Here is a 15,013-nt window from a genome sequence, read left to right on the forward strand (position 1 = left end):
GAAGTCTTTGATGATAAGATTTTAATGGCAAGAACTATAGAATCAAACCTAAATAAAAGGGACATCAAATTAAAAAGTTTCTATATGGCAAAAGACACATAGGACAAAACTCTTAAGGCAGATAAATGAATGGTAGAAAAATTTTGCACTCTACACTTATATAAAGGTATATCTAAGAGATACAAAATACTCACAAATGTTAACTCCACAAAAACAAAACAAAAATTTCATCAAAAATGAGAAGAGGAAATGAACAGATACTTTTCTGAGGAAAACCGACATGTGACCAACAGACAAATGAAAAAACTGTTCTTTTTCACTTATCTTTAGGGAAATACAAATCAACAATACAATGAGATATCAATATTATCTTACACCAATGAGGATAGCACATATCCAAAATACTAGGAACAATCTCTGTTGGTAGGGATGTGGTGAAAAAAGATCTCTCTCCAATGCTGGTGGGAATACTACCTGATCCAATCCCTCTGGAAAACAGCATGGAGGATTCTCACTAAACTCAAAATTGAGCTATATATGACACAGCAATCCCACCTTTGGATACTTATCCCCAGGACAGAAAAACATTCATCCAAAATAATGTATGCACATTTATTGCATTCATTGCATGTATGCTGTTCATTGTAGCAGTCACTACAATAACTAAGCTTGGAATCTAGATGTCAATAACAGACAAGTGGATCATGAAGATGTGGTATTTATATAAAATAGAATACCACATAACTGTAAGAAATGATGCAATTTGCATCATGCAATTTGCAGCAACATGAATAGAACTGGAAGATATTTTGTTAAATGAAGTAAGCCAGAGGAAGAATGATAATACTTATATGTGGTATATACAATAACTGTACAAAAAAACATGGTGGTCTAAATGGCAGATGAATGGAATTCATTTATTTTATTTGTACTTGTAAGCAGGTTTTCATTTCTGCCTTGCATTTATGTGTTCAGTTCATTCCAATGATGAAAAATATCTACAAGGTATGCCAGCGTTGCACACCACTCATCACTTGCAAGCAGATTTGCATATTCTGACCTCACATTTGTCAGAAACACTTTAAGTTCCTCCCACAGCTGATACACATGAACCAAGACCTTGCCACGCAACAACCACGGATCTCCGTATGAAATAGCAAGATTTTATGCTTCACTCCCATCTCACACAAAGCTGCAGACATGCAACATTTCACAGGTCCTGGATTTACAAAGTTTACCATGCGCACAACATCATCCAACACAGGAACTAGGTATGCTGGTAAAGTCTTGGCTACGAGGGCCTCACTGTGTAAAAAAAAACGTGTAACAATCACATCTGGATTTCTTTTCTTCACTCTGCTTACAAAGCCTTTGGTGTGCCTGACCATGGCTGCAGCTCCATTGGTGCTTGTGCAGTTTTTCCAATTAAGTCCTCCTTGTTCAAGGTATTCTGATGTGACCTGAAAAATTTCTTCTCCTGTTGTTTTTTTCTGGCAATGCCTTGCAAAAAAAGTTTTCTCTAATTGCATCACCATCTACAAAATGCACATTGGCCAAAAGTTGAGCATGTCCACTGATATCAGTAGACTTGTCAAGTTGCAATGCAAATTTCACACTGATACGAATCTTTCCCAAAACCACACTTTCAATGTCTGCAGACATGTCATTAATACATCTAGAAATTGTGTTGTCTGAGAGAGGGACTTTGGCTATTTCCTTAGCTGCTTCAGGCCCGAGCATCTTTTTTACAATAGCTTTGCAGGAGGGGAGTATTAATATCTCTGCCACAACGTGCGACTTTTTTGACTTGGCTGTAAGTTCAGCAACTTGATAGCTAGCTTTAAGAGCTCTTTCATTTAACTTTGTTTTTTTTTTTTTTTTCATGAAAATTGTCCATTTCTCCATGTTTTCAGGAGGCAAACAATAAAGTCCGCATTCTTGTTTTGAGGTGAAGGTATTTTGTTTGTAGATGGCATTCAAGTTTACTTGGGACCGTAGCACTGTTACATAGCTTTTCACCATACACCATGCACAGTGGAGTTGGTTTCTTTGCATCTCTGGTGAAAGTAAATTCAAAGGAAATACAGCTTTATCTATATTGCCTTGTGCCAGAGAATTTGCTTGAGCTAACCATCTTTGCTTTCTTTTGATCCCCACTTATACTTGTGCTCTCATCTGGCTCCAAATTTTATTTAGAGTCCAGTTATTTCCTTTTCAAAAACTGTTCACCACTGTAGAATCTGCTCCTGTCTCACTGCCACCCAGTACTTATGGCATTTTTCTCCTTCAGATAGTCACTGTCCATCACACTCAACACTCTTCTGCTCATGTCTCTTCCAGATCCATCACTCAGCGCTCTTCTGTGCTATGTCCATGATAATGCTCCAGAGTCCAGATTCATTGGTGCTCTTCTGTACATTGGCGATCTACTGCGATGTCTCTTCCTGTCAGTGCGCCCCATTAGCAAAAAAGACTCATATAGCAGGAGCAAACCCAAGAGGCTTACAGTCTAATGAACTGTGGCAAATGTATGTAACTCAAACAAATTTATTTCCAAATAAACCTTATCTTCATGTGGTGGTGGACACTTATTCTCGATTTATTTGGGCAATCCCTATGTCTTCCCAAAAGTCTAAGGCAGTTTGCAGTTTTCTTTTACAATGCTTTTCAGTTATGGGTGTTCCGTATTCCATTAAAACTGATAATGGACCCGCCTATATCAGCAAAACTTTTGAATTCTTTTGTAAAGAATGGCAGATAAAACATCTGAAAGGAATCCCCTATAATTGCCAAGGACAGGCCATTGTGGAAAGAGCCCACAGGACACTAAAAACTCAATTACAAAAGAATAGAAAAAGAGGTTTAGCACCTACTGAGCTGCTATCTTTGACTCTTCTTACACTAAATTATCTAAATTTACCCCAAGGGGAAAGTTACACTGCTGGGGAAAGACATTTTAAAGAAGATATTCAGAGACAAGAAACATCACATATACCGGTTTGGATCAAAGAGAATGAAAAATGGATCGCTGGATGTCTTCTTCTGAGAGGAAGGGGATATGCATATGTTGGTACAAATGACAACCCCTCTAAGAAATTTTGGGTCCCTTTACGCCTCATCAGAAATCGAATTAATACAAACCACAAGGATCAGGTTGCTGGGACTACAAGCCTGCCCCCACGTCAAATACAAAATGCTCAAAACACCGACAATTGTAACACTGCTGTGGCCTCCGGGAAAGTAAACAAGGGATTAACGGTCTCACCCAATATCTCGAATAAAGCAGACAAGAGTAAGAATCCCTTACATTCCAGAATGCAAATAGAGAAAAAGAAACCTACAGGTACTGGATTACGAAATTTAGGTAACTCATGCTATATGAACTCAATATTACAATGCCTGTATAATATTTCAGACTTGACTCAGTATTTTTATCAAGGTCATTATAAAAAAGACATTAACAAAGAAAATCCAAGTGGACATAAAGGTAAATTAGCAGAACAATTTGGTCATCTCATAAAAATCATGGGAGATGGATATCATAGGAATGTTAATCCAGAACACTTCAAAGCAACAATTGGTTTACTTAATGGCCAGTTTGCCGGACACGACCAACAGGATCCTCACGAATTATTAATGTTCCTTATAGAGGGACTACATCAGGATTTGCTTACTGAAAATTCAATAGCAGATAAAACTATACACCTGATAAACAATGAAAAACATGAACAATCTAGGCCTAAACACCAAAAAGCTCACAAATCTCTTATATATAACCTCTTTCAAGGACAGTTCAAATCTATACTACAGTGTCTCACATGTCACCAAAAATCTGAGGTATATGAGACATTTGTTCAGTTGTCCCTGGCAATCAAGCCTACAGATAAATGTACGTTACAAGAATGCCTCGTTGAATTCTTTAAAGAAGAAGATTTGAAAGGTAACAATAGAATTCATTGTAACAGCTGCAACACTAAAAGGGACTTTTTGAAGAGAACATACTTGTGAAAATTACCTCCAGTATTAATTATTCATTTGAAACGTTTTGCTTTTGATGACAAACAAATTAAAAAACTACTCACTTATGTGGATTTTCCTTTAGAAGACCTCAACTTAGCAGAATTCACTCAGGAAAAAAATTACAAAACTGAAAAATACATCTTATCATCAGTGTCTAACCATTTTGGTAAACTTCATTTTGGACACTGTACATCATACTGTAATATTGACTCAAGACAACACTGGATCAATTTTGATGACAAGAAAATCAAGAAAATTCCTACTGCATCGGTAAAATCCACAGCAGCATACATCCTGTTTTATACTTCTCAGAGATCTACTATAAATGCTTAATAATTATTTATTTTATTTGTTAGTTGTCATTAATGCTTTATAATTCATTTCACAGGTACTCCCGCTGAATAGGATTTATTATGATGAATCCCCATTGTAGTTGCTTGTATGATGTATTTATGTCTTAATACCACTATTGATCCAGGCTCACTCGAGAGAAAGCTTCCTCATCGTACTAAGGTATTATATAGCAATATATTGAGATATACTCATCTAACAACTTTCACTCTTTCACTCTAACGTCATTGTTTTATTTGCCTCAATTTAGGCTTCTAGATGGAGGTGAATTCATAATTTTGACATAACAGTACCTTTTAGGTGGACTCTTTTTACAGTGCTCATCATCTATGGTTACGATAGAATTACTTATCTCTACTTGTATTATTGGTTTCCTTGGTCGTATTGTGCATGAAATTCTCTTGCAGAGTTACTCGACTATGCCTTAAAAATATCTCTTTTGTTGTTGCTGTGAACTTGAAAATTTTCATCTAAACTGTTTGCCGGCTATTGTATTTTAAAGCGCTTTTTGTTGATTCAGCTGAATTTTTTTTTCTTTCGCTCTATTTGGGATCCTCCCAGCTAACATTTTTTGGTAAGTATGAATGAGTGATGGCCATGTTTGTGTGAAATATGTTTATGTATGTCTTGTGTGTCTGTATGTCTTACATGTTTTGTATATAGTTCTTTTTTCCTGACTTTATCTTCCCCAATTTATTCTTACTTATCCTTCCCTCTTTTTTCCGAGTCCCTAACAGTCTATTTTCAGGAATCCCTCCACATTTGCAAATCATCGTGTGCAAATCATCACCCACTATGACAAGCCTCCTGATCTCTGACTGAGAAAGACATCGTAAACTGTTGCAGTGCTGTATCCTGCTTCTTATTACAACTGCTTTCCCTGACTCATCAAGTTTCTTTGGTCGAACTTTTGGGAGTTCTGGACTCCCTATCTTTTCTTAGTAGTTTTTGAACTTGGGAAAAATTTCAGCTCTTGTAGTTTTATAATTGTAATCCTGTAAAGTTATATTTGAGTCTACACTTTTGTTGATTACTGTAATTAATGTTTTTACATCTTTGTTGTTAATTCTCAAAATTAATATGGTATTTCATTAAGGTTGTACTTTTGTTGCTTTGGATTAGGGGTTAGATACTGTCATAAATAAGTTGCTAAATTGTAATGCTGGCTGGCATTTTGGCCTTTTGCATGGGTGCATCATTGGAAAAAATAGCAGGTGCAAAAGAAGGTTTTATCCATTTTGAATAGACCCTCAATTTTTTTCATTTACACGGGGAGGTTCTCTGCCTTAAGCATTTTGTTTTGGTTTTGAACTTAAGCTCCCACCTTATAATCGGCCGTACATGGTTCTTCATTTTCGGACCTATTATGAACTGCTGACTGGACTAGAACTCATCTTGGATTGAATTCAAGTACTTATGGATCTTATTTACTTTGGCGCCCATTGTGAGGGTGTGTGTGTGTGCCTCTTCCTTCGAAAAAGGGGCCTAATTCACTGCCTGCTAAGATGGGCTTTCTTCTGCTCAAACTGGACTGAATGGAAAATGTGTGTCTTCTCACCTGCTACGCAGCCTTGTGAGCATCTCATCTAAGGATCTCTGTCTCCGAATTACTTTCGGGCTTTGTGATTGCCCCGGGAGCTCCCCATGGCCTATTAGGTCCTGAATATTGGAATTTCTTACTCGACTTCTGCTTTTCAAGGGAATACTTACTCGGAATTGATCATCTTGGACGCTGTAGATTTTATTCTACTCTGGAGCTTGTAGTTGATTCCTTTACATCTGTTTCTGGTTTTGAACACCCTGTGTTAGGCTAAAAAAATTTTTTTCTATACTTTTTCCCGTGATGCACTTATGCAAACAGCCACTCTTTTACAATGGCTTAGTTATTCCTTTTACAATTAAAAACAAATATTATTTATTTCTGTACATTATTATTGTTTATTGTTTCTTTACAAAAAAAGGGGGAATTGTAGCATATGAAAAAGTTTCCATAAGATGGTTCTTGGAATTGTATATAAAAGTGTCTCCTTAGGATTGTTCTGTGACTTTTGCCCCACCTAACCCTTCCAGGTGGGGCGCTGTGGAGTTGGGAATAAATAGCTGGAGGGATAGGAGTTAAGGGTCCTTCTGTGAAAAGCTGCTGGCTGCAGGAGGATTCTTTGGCTCTCCTTGCCCGATCTTTTAAACCCTATCGTTCTGGTCTGTGTGGATTATTATTTGCTGCGGATAAATATTTCCAAGGTCTTCCCCCGAAAGGGGACAAGGGGATGGGAAGTAATTTCTCATTCTGGGGACTGTTCTTGGATTCACAAATACCCAGCCAAGATAACAGCGAAGATATATTGCACATAGTCAATAAGTAGAAATTTTTAAGGGGTCACATTACATGAGAAAATTATTAACTACCTCTAGGATCATAAAGAGAAATTATATCTGCTGCTCTATGACATATTCAAAGTCAAAGTTTTGTTATATATTATCTAATTACTTATTATAAGTAAGTACTTTATCTGAAGTACTTACACATTTTACTGGTCTAGCAATAACCATTATGAATAATTCTATCAAATTACATAAGTTAACATAAAATGATTAACGTCTTCCATTACATTGAGAACTAAAGTTCAACTATTGACTCTGAAGTTTAAAGAATACAAAGTTTACAAAAGATAAAATAATATTTAAATGCTCTAGAATTCTCACATTTGTATTATATAAATTTTCCACTTCTGTTTTTATTTCTCATTATGTTTTAAATTATTAACTTCTATTTGAAAAATTTAAAAAGGCTTTCATTTACTGTCCTAAAGACAGAGCAATTTGAGGGTATTTTAATACATTTTTTATTTTACTGCATCACCGTGATATCCCTTAACAGATAGCTTTATAGTCCTAATTTTTCATACAGAAATTACAAAGATATAACTCTGGAAAGTTTGACTTATCTGCTTGGCTATCAAAATTTATCAGATATTCTCCACAGAAATCAATATTCCTAATCAGCTCAAGTTGAATATGTATTATGTTCATTTTTAATTCACTTAGATACAGTAATCTGTACACTCTTTCTTATCACTTTCACTATTTTCCACCTCAGTCTTAGTGAGTCTTGGTGCTCACACCGTCATTCTTTCACACTAAGCAAGGTATTATTCTTCCAGTCAAAATGTTTTCCAAAGTAGGAACAAGTGAGGACATGAGGTTATCTTCAGTTTCCAAAGCATTTACTAATAAATTTTCTTTGTGAAAGCTCAATCCAATGGCTTCAATCTCAAGATGATTAATATATGTTCAAAAACTTAACAACTGGGATCAGAACACATGTTCCACTCTTTTCTGCTGAGCCAGCCTAGACACACCAAGAACTATGATCTCTTCAGGATCCACACCTGGTAAGATGTCCTCACCCAACGAATGTGGGGCCAATTCCTGCCATGTGATTGGGTACTCAGAGACTTATAAAGAATGGCGGCCATGCTCTTTGCCTCTTTTCTGTTGAGCCATCCTAGACACACCAAGGACTATGATCTCTCCAGGACCCACACCCGAAAAGTGCGACCACTCCCCTTAGCTCTGCAGCCGCACTTATCTTGTAACCCCTGAATTTCATTTCTGCACATTGTAAGAAGCAATCTACAACCTTAACAATGGAGTAATTTTTTCAGTACACCCCCATATTTACAGAAATCAAGATGGATCCTCTAATAATCTAAAAAGTAGGAAACAGCTAGGTATCCTCTCAAATAAGAAGTTTAGAGTAGAATTATGGAAAATGTTCAGGGAGCCCCCCCCCCAAAAAAAAGCATCAATAGACTTGACTGGAGCACAATTAAGCATCAAGAGGATTTGTCCACTGAAATTAGAAATTTTCACACTGAACTAACATATCACAAAAATTGAGCTTCTGTAACTGTTGCCAGGAACAGGATTTGGTGAGACCCCATGCCGGAGGCTTTCTCCCTAGACTAGGGAGTGCTGGGAGGCTTGGCAGGCCCCATAGCCTACCCCCTCTTTTTCCCCTGGACTCCAGGCTCTCCCTGGGTGCTGGCTCGGGTGGCCAGAAGTGGGTTCAGGTGGATTCTTAAGGGTACTCGTGCTTTCCCCCTCCCTCCGTACTCCAGGGGGGAGGTGCATGAGGAGGAGGGCGGGCAGACATCTGGCTTCCAATTTCCTCCTTGATTCTGGAGACCAGCTCTTGCCAGGTATAGGGTTTGGGGAGGCCCCATACTGGACTCTTAGTGGTCTTCAGGCTTCCCTCCTCCCTTATACTCCAAGGGGAAGCTGCATGGGAAGGAGGGCAGGCAGACATCTGGCTTCCGGTTCCTCCTTGATACTGGAGACCAGCTCTTGCCAGGTATGTGGATCATGGAGGCCCCATACTGGCGCCCCTCTTTCTGGCCTGGGGAGTGCTTGGAGGCCTGGCAGGCCCCCAGCTGTCCTTGTCTTTTTCCCCTAACTCCAGGCCTTCCCTGGTGCCAGCTCAGATGGCCAGAAGTGGGTTCATGTAGACTCTTAGTGGTCCTCAGGCTTCCCCACTCCCTCCATACTCCAGGGGGGGAGGTGCATGGGGAGGAGAATGGGCAGACATCTGGCTTCCGGTTTTCTCCTTGATTCTGGAGACCAGCTCTTGCCAGGTATGGGGTTTGGGGAGGCCCTATACTGGAGCCCTTCTCTCTGGCCTGGGGAGTGCTGGGAGGCTTGGCAGGCCCCCAGCCATCCTTGTCTTTTTCCCCTGACTCCAGGCCTTCCCTGGGTGCCAGTTTAGATGGCCAGAAGTGGTTCAGGTGGACTCTTAGTGGTCCTCAGGCTTCCCCCGTACCTCTCCCTGCACTAATGGGAATGTACTTTGGGAGGAGAGCGGGCCATTCTAGCACTGGTTTATGTTGGGACAGTCACTGGAATTTTTTTCTCCTTGTTTTCCTATTGATAGTATTGTATGCATACATTTTATATATCCATAACATCCATCTTGTATTGTGACCCTGATACTGCCCTAAAAATCTCATTTCTAATATTTTACTGCCTCAGTTCCAACCCTTATTTCCCCCCGTCTTCCCATGTAGGCGCAGCTCATGACATGAAGCTCACCACATAGAGTGATAAGTGCAGTTAGAGAAATAACTACACTGAAAACTATCATAACAATGTGAATGAATGAGGGAACAAGAAAGCCTGTCTTGAGTACAGGTGTGGGTGGGGTGGGGAGTAGATAGATCTGAGAAATTGGTGGTGGGAATCCTGCACTGGTGAAGGGGGGTGTTCTTTACATGACTGTAATCATACAACTACAATTATTTTTGTAATCACGGTGTTTAAATTAAGATAATTATAAAAAAGAACATATGTTCCACCTCATTCATAGATTCAGTCCAAGTACAAAAGTTGTAATACCAATTTTTTAAAACTTGGACTGAGTGTTTTTCTAAGTACTTATTACTGAATTACTGCTATGAATGATATTCCTGCCAACTGGAATGCAGAATTTTCCTCAAGTGGTATATGGCATAGACTCCCCTGGGTTGGTCTCTCCAAATGTCTTTATTACATTCAGTCCTTCTACAAATGATGAAAGACATGGTTCCTGAGTTTGTATATTTCACAAACCCAGAGAAAAACAGGATGTCAGTTATTTAAAATAGGATTTCTTCAGAAGGTTCACAGTGGCATGAAGAAAATAAACATATAGAGGGAAACCCTTCTGTTTGAAGAGGCTTTATGTTATCCACCAGACTTTACTTCATGTGATGACATTATGAGATGAAAGTAATACTCTGGGTTGGCTATGGGACATGAAGTATGTAGAGGCCAGGCCTAATCTGCAAGATCTGGCCAAAGTTATTATATAATCTATGTAATTTTCTATATGCTTTTATGAGATTCAACCATAATTTTAGGATGAAAGTGAAGGAAAAAAGACACCACTATTTGTATTATGTAAGTTATTGTTATAGATTTCTGATTAATTTATATTTATTATTTGTTATATTTTCTTTATTAATTATGTATTTATTATTTATATTTGATTGGTTACTTTTTAGCCAATCAAATTGACCAAAGTTTCATATCATCATTTAGATAAGGTGTAACCAATCAGCAAACAGAAATAGATAATGGGTGGATATATGTAGTGTATATAAACTGAATTACTAAGGAAGAGTCGCTCGGATTGCTATACTCACATGAAAGTCTATGTTGGACTCTTGAAAACTATACATAAAGAATGATAACACTAAAGTCATTTGCAATCTTCATTTTTTTGCTCACTGTCCCCAAGGACTCAGAAAATAGCTGTCTACATTATAACAATTATTTCTTGTTCTATGAATGATGATCAAAATATTCTGTCTAAAACTATATTTCAGTATACAATATTAAGATATCTCACTAAGGTTAGAGGATACAACTGAAAGTGTTAGAATGAATGCTTTCTATGCAACAGGCCACACTTACTCCCCTCCAAACTACTGGACAAAATTCCCATATGACATAATGCAAGTAGTTCTTAATCACTGCTGGGATACCCCAAAATAAAATCAAAGAAATAAATGCACCGTACTAAAAAGGTACAATGTGGTACACACAAAGCAGTAAGGTTAATGTTATCAGGATAAAAGTAGAGAGGAAAACAAATGATTTAAACATGTTTTGAGGTTGTCAAGAAATTTTAATCTAAAAAAAAATGCAAGTTCTTTTGTACTTCTTACTTCCCATATTCTGATCTAATATAAAGGAAATCTTTAGAACTCAAAAAAGTTAGATATTTTTGTTAAATGGTTTGTGATTGCTTTGCCTTTAGAGCAGAGAAAATGGGAGTTACCAGCTGTCGAGTATGTTATGTAGTTAATGTTTTGTATGTGAGTCTTGCCTTAAAAAAAAAGAGATGGGAGTTTTGAATTGTCAAGAAGATTTTAGTGTTAATATATTGTTTTAAGAACACAGGCATAAGATTATGTTTGTAAGCAGTAGTTAACAATAAAAATGTGTCTATTTCTAGCATTACTGTTTTTATCAGCATGAAAAGCTGATGAGTTGTTTCTTCGAAAAATCTCCCAATTCTGATCATTAAAGTGGGAAAAGATTCTAAAACATCAAAATATTTAAAAGGAGTAAAGTTGCTCCAAAGGGTCCACTTTCTTTGTCTGGAAGTTATGGGAGGTCCCACAAATACCACCTCTACTGTAGGGAGCCTGATTCGCCCTCACTGTTTTGGCATAAGCACAGCCATCTTGTAGCAAACTGCCATTTTCTAACAGTCCTGTCCTTTAATTGAGCTATACATTGTGTACGTGCCAACTGGCCATGAGTTGACGCAGATCAAAAGAAACATAAGGTCACACTCTTCTGGCTCAAGAAACTCAGATCTACAGATAGAGCATTTGGTGTGATAATAGGATGTTCCTCAGGAAACTTGTATTAAATTAACAGGCACATGCCAAACCTTTTGAACTACATGATGACAAATGCATGCTTGACAAATGTTTGCATTGTCCCCTCCTCCCTTTGTGTAAAAACTATATAAGTCATGGCATTTCAAAAATAAATTGACCCCAAAATCAGAATCCTTAGTGTTCCCTTTTTCCCACCCATTTCCTTTTCAGCTGCAGACCCTTTCTGCGACCATGAATAAAATGAAGCTGCTGGCCAGCACATGCTACCTTTGAATCATTTTTTGGAATATGTTCCAATAAGGTAGGTTCAATTTAATAAAATTACTGATTTTCTTATACACAATATCAAGATAGAAAAATAGGTTCACTATTAAAGGCTAATAGCAAACTGGAAGATCCTACTTTGAATTTCCATTTTGATATCCATGCTTTGGTAGGAAAGGATTCTGTTGAAATATTGCAGAATTGGCTCTTGAAATTTTTTAAGTTAATTTTTTGGTTAATTATGTTTTAAAAATTAATTTCACTTAATGTTTGAGGGCATTCAAGAGACATATAATGGAAGAATTCATTACAGCACCCTCAAAAGTTGTTGGGACTCTGACTTAATTAGAGAAGTACACTTTAAGAGTGGTCAGTAATGTACCAACTACCCAAAGATCACCTAATATTTAAGTAGCAAAGAACTAAATAAGTGGCAAAGAATCCAATGCAGTGATCCCTAGAGATTTTTAATAGTTTCTAATGTAAGTGACAGGAATCAACTGCAGAGGTAAGTTGGAGAGGCTGATCAAAAGATTCTCTTGGATAAATTCAAGATTACTCTCAACTCCAGTCTTGGCTCTAGTTTATGGGTTAACTCAATATTCTGGAAATAAACTCGGTGCTTAAATTTCAAGTCCAAACAAGATATTAAGTTAAAAAAATTTAAGCAAAAACCTCTTGGTAAAAAGAAGTGTATTATTTCCTTCTCTCACCTTTCCTGTAATTAGAAATCATATTCAAGTGTGATTTCAGAGTATTTTTTTCTGCTCACAAAAAATTAAATGAAATATTTGTAAACTCCCAGGATGAAAGAGCTCTTTCAAAATAGAGGACACACTGTTTCTTATATGATACTTATTTTTCTTTACAGCAGAGCTATTAATCTTACTTGCTTTCTCACCAAACTTGAGTGAACAGGTATCCTGTTCGTTGCCTTCATTATAATATGCTCTTCAACAGTGCGCCAAAGATAGATGTCAAGCTTGAAGTAGAGGTTCATTTACCTTCATGTTCTTTGCAAGGAAAGACTCTGATTATTATGTAAGATGCCACCAAAATTAATTATCAAATGGATGAATGGATTTTAAAATGAGGTTATAATTCATTGACCAGATTTTTGTTCACCATTCCTCAAGTAGGACGGGCCCTTTTCATCTTGGATTAACATTCCTCTTTCTCTTTAATTGATCTCTTGTCATCCTAGAACAAAAAGTCATTTGTTAGTGCAGGAAAGCAAAATTAAAGGAGTCCCTTGATGCTGAAGGGATCTTCTCTCAATGAAAATAGGGCAAACACACTGTTTATGATGATGGAAAGGGCACAACACACATACACATGCAAAATGTTATATTGGAATTATATAAATGGGATATTCAAAATATATAACAATAAATAAATGAATGGCCCAACCACAATGAATGTGGGTATAGCCTGCATTTGGTTATCAGCTTTGAACAATACTTATTATACTAATTTTCATTTTACTTTAAAATTTAAATGTCAGTTATAACTCTTAAGTAGGCTATTGAAAAATTCTGACATATTCATTGATATTTGCAACATAAACTAGTGATCTGACCTCAAATGCTACAAGGGCAGTAAGTGGACAAAAGGGTAGGGAATATCAAAAAGGAGGAATGGGCATTCAAATTCAAATATTTGTAAAATATTTTTGGGGGGTGAGGCCACACCCAGAGGTACTCATTGCATACTCTTGGCTCTGCACTCAGTAATAAGTCCTGGCAGCCTTCAGGGACCATATGAGGTACTTGGGTACTTGGGATCAAGCCAGGATTGATTGTAACACAGAAATCCTACCCCACTGTACAATCACTCTTGTACTTCAAATGTATGTAAAACATCTAGATAAAAATAGATAGATAAAAATATATGCCCAAAGTCTTCCTTATTCAAATATCTTTATCTAAATAAATACTCAGATATTGTTTTCCAATCTAATCTATTACTTCTGAAATAAAATCTTTTTAATATTTGACTCTATCAGTAAGTCCAGAAAATAGGTTAATTTTAGGTTAATTTTGTAATAAAAACATAAATCAAAGATATAAATAATCCGTTATGTAACTCTACTACTAAAAATTGAGTGGTCTTGGATCAGTGGCGGGAACAATAAGCAAGGTTCCCCTATGACGCAGGGGATCTTGACCCATGGTCGGTCCGACTGCTGCTGAGTAAGGGGCATTCCTGTTATAGACCACGGAGGACCGGTGAAAGAAAACGCAAATCTGTTCGTGGGATTGCATTGTGGATGCCAATTTGAGTGTTCTCAATTTGGTCATTGTAAAGAAAGCGGAGGAGGATATTCCTGGACTCACTGATACTACTGTGCCTCGGCGTCTTGGACCCAAAAGAGCTAGCCGAATCCGCAAACTTTTCAATCTCTCAAAAGAAGATGATGTCCGTCAGTATGTTGTGAAGAAGCCAAAGCACCCAAGATTCAGTGTCTTGTTACACCACGTGTCCTGCAACATAAACGTAGGCTTATTGCATTAGAGACAGCGCACCAAAAAAAAAAAAAAAAACAACAAGGAAGAAGCTTCAGATTATGCTAAACTGTTGGCGAAGAGAATGAAGGAGGCAAAAGAGAAACGCCAGCAGCAGATTGCCAAGAGACGGAGGCTGTCCTCTTTGAGAGCTTCTACTTCTAAGTCTGAATCTAGTCAAAAATGATTTCTGAGTAACGAATAAATAAAGTCAGACATCTTTTATTGAAAAAAAAATTGAGAGGCAGAGGACTAGAGTGATAGGACAATAGGTAACATATTTGCCTAGCACTCAGACAACCTGGGTTTAATTCCATCTGGTCTCCAGAGCACCACCAGGAGTAATTCCTTTGTAAAGAATCAGGAGGAATTTTTAAGTATTGTTGAGTATGGCTCAAAGCCCAAAATTAAATTAAATTAAAACTTAGAGGCCAGAGACTCCATATCAGATCAACTTTCAGTTTTCTTGAGTCCCTCATTTTCTTA

The 15,013-nt window shown here is 37.3% G+C and overlaps 1 pseudogene; it reads left to right on the plus strand.

Annotated features, from left to right (window-relative positions):
• The first annotated feature begins 1,386 nt into the window (after positions 1-1,386).
• LOC126007298 (40S ribosomal protein S6-like) lies at positions 1,387-14,764 on the plus strand (annotated as a pseudogene).
• Positions 14,765-15,013: the final 249 nt, after the last annotated feature.

Source organism: Suncus etruscus, chromosome 4 (genome assembly GCF_024139225.1).
Source record: "Suncus etruscus isolate mSunEtr1 chromosome 4, mSunEtr1.pri.cur, whole genome shotgun sequence".
NCBI classification, from domain to species: Eukaryota; Metazoa; Chordata; class Mammalia; order Eulipotyphla; family Soricidae; genus Suncus; species Suncus etruscus.